Consider the following 6,281-nt stretch of genomic DNA (forward strand, 5'->3'; position numbering starts at 1 on the left):
TTTTGTACCCTTGCAGCAGTTTCCATTATGTATGTTGTTATCTGCAAGTACCAGGCAGCAAATACATGTTTAATCAAAGGAGCAACAGACTGACTTCATCCAGTGCATTGGTATTATGCCTAATTGTCAAACAGAGCTCTAAAGAGAAACAGATATGCTGGTCAACCTGCTCATTTTAGGACAGTGTCACTGTTTTACTCTGTTGCAAACAATTTCCCATAATCACCGAAGATGGCACAATTACCTTAATCAAATAGTTAATCCTGTATGTGATGACAGTCATAGGAAAACAATTTTTTCTTTGTTTTAAAATTGTACTTTAGCTCAGCTTTATCAGAAGAGGATGATTAGGGGTCTTACAGCTGAAATGAGTTTTTCTTAGTGCTGTTGGGAGGCTGCTTACATCATTGGGTGCAGGATTTTGGGTGGTGAACAGAGCCTGCCTACAAGATACAGAAAGTACTGACAAGTGCAGTGGAGTGTAAAGGCATGCCATGATATGGCAAAAGCATAAAGATAAGAATGAAGAAATGTTAAATGGCTTTTTAAATGATGAGATGAGGCATCAAAATCCTGCATGTGTCCTTGGTAACTCACTTGATCCAAAGCACCATGACATGTTTAACATATTAAAAAAAACATGAACTTTAACACACAAATGAAACCCCAATAAAATTATAAAAGGGAAGCAGTTTTTAATGAAAGAAATCAAAAGGAAAACAGATATTTTTATTTGAAAGGATGACTAGACTCAGCAGTATAAACCAAGGTTACACTTATTAATACTAACATTTGGATCTTTCACCAGTAACTTTTGCATTTCATCCAAGTTTTAAAAATGATCATGTCACATATTAAAATTTCTCCATGCAAAGCTCCACTGAAATTCTGTATAAATAGACAGATGTAGCTTTACACTGGAAGACTGTGCATCCACTGTCTCCTACAGTATCATGAGCCTAAAACAATGCCCCAGTGCTTATTGCTGCACAAGTCAATCACTAAATAAATCCAGCGTGTATAAATAGTCGTGATTCATTAGTCACACTACAACACATTTGTTAACCTCCACATAAAAGGGTATTAGAAAATCTTTATGTGAATATTGATTAAACTGGTTCAGTGGTTTTACAGAGTTCCACACTGTGTTGTTGCATCAGAAGACCCATCCATTCATTTCCATTGAAATGCAGCATTTCTGTAGTTTTACCTCATTCTCATCAGCTGCTGTGCATTTGGGTCGAACATATTGGGATTATACATCAAACTGAATATAGACACACACTATCATGCTTGTTGCTGCTACCTGTTCACCCAGTGTCATTAAAGTAAGACTCCTCACTTTTGTGTAAGAAAACAACACAGTAGCGTTGTGGATGTTTTAATGAAGTACTGCAACTGGTGTGTGTATTTTTTCTCCCTCCTCAGCCACCCCACATTTCATTACTTATCAGCCTTTAGTGGTTGAAGCCATCTGTCTCTTGACAAAACGTCAAAGAAATTGCATTTAATTTGTATTCTACTTGGGAAATGTAAGTTAACAACTTAGAATAATTCCATTTTTTATGTGGCAAGCCTTGATTTATAACATTAGTACTGATTCCCACACGACATTAAAATTTGCTCGTCATTATATTCAGGAGGGGGCCTAGTTAGCATCATTCACAGATCCAGTTGTAATGAAGAAAAATCTACATGATTTGAATAATGAACACAGAGTAACATATGGACTTCTCAAACTGATGGATGTAAGCGCCTCCAGTTAACGTCGGTCTGATATAAATGGTGAATGGTATTTGTACAGTTTTTATCTGCCTCTCATTCACCCAGTCACACACAGTTACTATGCAAGGCACTGACCAAAACCATCAGGAGCAATTTGGCATTCAGTGTTTTGCTCAAGGACACATCGACACGTGGATGGGGCCCTCTGATTAATGGACAGTCCACTCTATCTCCTGAGCCACATATACATAGATTTGTTATCTCCACAACCAGCAATAAAGATTTTCCTCTGCTAAATGACACAGAACACAACAGAGAGACAGAAACCAGCTTACAATAACCTACATGTCAAGATTTTCTCCTTTGAGTGACGCTGGTCTTAAAGATGTTATGGCCCCGGATGCACCGTCCTCAAGTGGAAAAGATCTCAGGGTCACTAGCAAACAAACTCTAAAACAGAGTTTGTTGCCTTGTGTTTCTGAAGTTTATCATGGCCTATAAAAGTGAGGAATTGCAGTTTGAACTAAGGATCAACACAGAGCTGCAGCTAAAGTCTGTTGCTATTCACAACATGTTTACCTTTGTTTGTATTTGGTTCTCAGTTAAACAAGAATTTAATTTAACCTTACAGTTGTGGAACAGCTGTAGATCAGGACGTAGAGTAGGTCATCTCCTAACGGAATGGTTGACAGTTCAATTCCTGGCTTCTCTTGGCCACATGTCAAAGTTTCTGAGCAATACACTGAACCCCTAGTTGTTCCCAGTGATATCACCAGTATGTGAATGGGAAAATAGTGTGAAAGTGCTTTGAATGTGCTGCAATGCAAGTATAAGATCAGTTAAAGTAGAATATATTATTTGGGTTACAGTAAAGATGAACTACAAATCACCTGGAGATTTAAGGAAGTAATAGCATATGACTGGACAGTTCAGTGGGTGGGCTTATTAACCTCAGAAAAGACCAAATGAAACCAGAAACTAACAATCTTCCTCTGGTGGATACCGCTTCATATTCAATAGACTACATGAATCTTTGCTTGAAGTCAAATTTGATGCTCTCATCGAGTCATGATATCAAAGCACCCGATTCTCCCATTTTGGTTTTTACCAGCTTGGATTGTTAGGATACACAGATCCAGAGAGATGGGACATTAACCCCCCCGATTGCTTGTGTATGTGAATACTTACAGTTCCTGGTTTCATATGTTTGTCTGCCCCTGTGTGTGTGTAAATAGGCAAAGATCCCTGAGGACAAATGACGAGGAGATGATATCTCGTGAAGCGTGCCCTTTAAAAATAGCAGGGTCGCTGTCAACTTTACTCGGCTCTTGGTGAACTCTCTGTTTCTGTGTGCGCGCACACTCCTGCATGGCACCATGATCTGTGTGTGCACTACCATTATTGTATGTGCATGCCAGCACATGAACTCCTCCACAGTATTTGTCTGAGCTTTCTGTGTGAGGACAAGTAGCAGCTATTAGGATCCGTCATCACGCATGACTGAGCTCTACATAGCCTGTGTGTATGTGTGTGTGCTGATGAACGTGCATCCGCAGAGAGGTATGAAGTGCATCTTACCAGGGCTCCTGTGAATGATGTACATGTTAATGTAAAATGCTGCCTCAGCATGGCGCAGACAGAGAGAACGACATAGAGAGAGAGCTGGGGGTTGTAAAAGAGGAGAATGAGGAGACAAAGGAGCAGCGTAAAACTAATTTTATTACAATAAATAATATGTGATCTCTCTCCCATCACCTCACATTTTGTTGAACAGTCACAGCCACTTCATGCAGTAATTGGCCAGTTATGCAGAGGTGAGAGAGTAAAGCTGCGCTCAGACAGACAACAGAACTGCATTACAAAGCACAGGCTCTTTGTTCACTTGATTGAGGCCACTGCCTCGGTTCCATGGGTTAGTCTATCCTGCAATCACTGTGACAAAAGATCAAATGATTGCTGCCATGACAATGTCCTAGAACCATAACATCCCGTCTCATATAAACCTACTCCATGTGCAGTGTTTTGGTGTGTGATTAACTTCCAGACTCAAGAATCTCTTTACAAACTGAGTTGACATTGCCGGCTCGCTCTTAATGTACCTCTTACGAAAGGTTATAAACAAGATGAGGTGAAGTCAACAATTTCCAAGCCATGATGTTGTTAAAGAAGATTAAGAGTTTTTCACTGCAGCTGTTTTGACATATTATAGCAGATGAAACACACAGTTAATTAATAACATGAACACTGGCTGGATTTCATTTGGATAATCCGATTTCAGTGTCATGGTATTATGCATGTTAACTAATTACATTTGTGCTTTCACATATCAAACTGTCTGCAGTGAAAATTTGAGAAGTGGGTCCAGAGGTCTAAAAGCAAACAACTGCTTTAGCTAGATGGCTAACAATTTTTGATATAATGCACATGGCTTGGAAAATAATGGGACCTGACTGTAGCACTAGATGAAAAGTTAAAGGATTAGCAAAATGATAACAAATGATTCTGAGAGGAAATGAATGTGTGAAATTTCATGGTAATCTACTGAACAGCTGTTGTGACATTTCATGAAAAACCAAAAATATCAATCTCATGCGGGCCCTAGAGGAAGAGCTCAAAGCCAATAGCATTCATCCTCATGTATTGGTCGTCACCAGAGGACCATGAATGTTTGTATAAAATTCCATGGAAATCCGTTCATCAGTAGTTTAAATATTTCTACATCATGTTGCGTTTCACTGCAGGAAAATACAGTTAAAAGTCATAAGTTTAAAGGAATATAAATAGAAAGGAACACAGTAAATGTAGAAAACTGGAGAGAAGATGCAGAGGTAAAGAAGGACGGACAGGAGGTGAGAAGAGTGAGGGGCACTGAAGGATGGAGGCAAACTCGCTCTCTGACACACAGACACTTCGAGATATTTTATGTTCAACACTCCCCATTAAAATCCAGAGATAACAACCTACAAATTTCTCCCAAACGGACTTTCCGCCCTGCTGCTCTGTCTTGTTTCACTCCCCCATCTCTCCTTGTCTCTTCCACCTGTCTGTCTCTTATTGCTCCCGTCTTTCATCACTCCCTCCGCTCTGTGGCCAAAACGTATCAGAGGTTGAATCAATGACAAGATGTCTGAGGTTGGCTCTGTGTGTCTTTGGGCATGTGTGTGTGTGTAATTCTTAAATCTGAGTGAGAGAAAATGTGTGTATGTGTGTTTCAGCCTCATAATAAAGATTTTTTTCATCGTGTGAGTTCATCTGCCCACATATCACCTCAATATTTCATACCTGTATATCAGAAAGTGTGGAAAAAAGACATTTGCATGTGTGTGTTTCTTTAAGGATGCTAACTAGCCAGTGGTAAATAATGCAGCGTCCTGCCAAATGTCTCTCCTCCCCAACAACATCCTGATTAGTGATTTGGGGTTTGAAAATGTTAATGCTTTTAACACAGTCACTACTCATTCACATCAAAATAATAGAACTGTAGAGGCTGGAACATACTGTTGACACAAACACAGACACAGTCAGAATCACATAAGTAAACCTGTACGAAACCATAGTGCATACACAGAGAGACACAGATGTAGAAACTAACATATACATGCTGCCATATAATCCAGACATTTAGCTGGGTAAGAAAGAGATTTAGAAAAATGGGACTTCTGAGATTTTTGTTCCAACTCTTGAGTCTACATATGTAATCAATTAGTCTCTTTGCTGCTTTCTACCATATTATTCTATTACCATTTTTAATCATCTCTAACTTGTACTAACAGTTTTTACAAAGAGCATCTCGACAAAGGGTTGCACTGATCATAAAAGACTATAAGATATACAATAAATGTTAAAGCCAAGGTATGTAGCTTAAGGTAGCACTAGCAAGAAACGCCAGACAAATCCACTCTGCTCCGCCCAGCACTCCCTCTCCCTGCTTCACTATGCTCGACTATGATCTGCTACACTCCACCAGCCTCTGCCCAGCTCTTCAGATATTTACTGTTATGAAATTACAAGAAATGAGAATACACCAAAACTTACTGACCAAGTAGAAGTAATTGAAAATCTCTTATAGGTCAGAGGTCAATCCTGCTCAAAACCTTTTAGGAGCTAGTACTGCTGCCAGTGCTGTTCGGTGAGTCTGGATCACAGGAGGCTTCAGCAGCACCTTTCCACACTGAGACAAGTTTTGGAGCAGATTTCTACCCAAGTAGAAGTAATTGAAAATCTCTTATAGGTCAGAGGTCAATCCTGCTCAAAACCTTTTAGGAACTAGTACTGCTGCCAGTGCTGTTCGGTGAGTCTGGATCACAGGAGGCTTCAGCAGCACCTTTCCACACTGAGACAAGTTTTGGAGCAGATTTCTACAACAGAAACATTTGGGAAAAGTTACATAATATGGCTTTAAATAAACTGCTGCTGGTTATCAGGAAAAAACAGCAGTGCACATGACCTGGAAGGTCTTAAAATTGGGGAAAAGTTACATAATATGGCTTTAAATAAACTACTGCTGGTTATCAGGAAAAAACAGCAGCGCACATGACCTGGAAGGTCTTAAAATT

This window comes from Monopterus albus, unplaced genomic scaffold, assembly GCF_001952655.1.
Source record: "Monopterus albus unplaced genomic scaffold, M_albus_1.0 scaffold52.1, whole genome shotgun sequence".
Classification (NCBI taxonomy): Eukaryota; Metazoa; Chordata; class Actinopteri; order Synbranchiformes; family Synbranchidae; genus Monopterus; species Monopterus albus.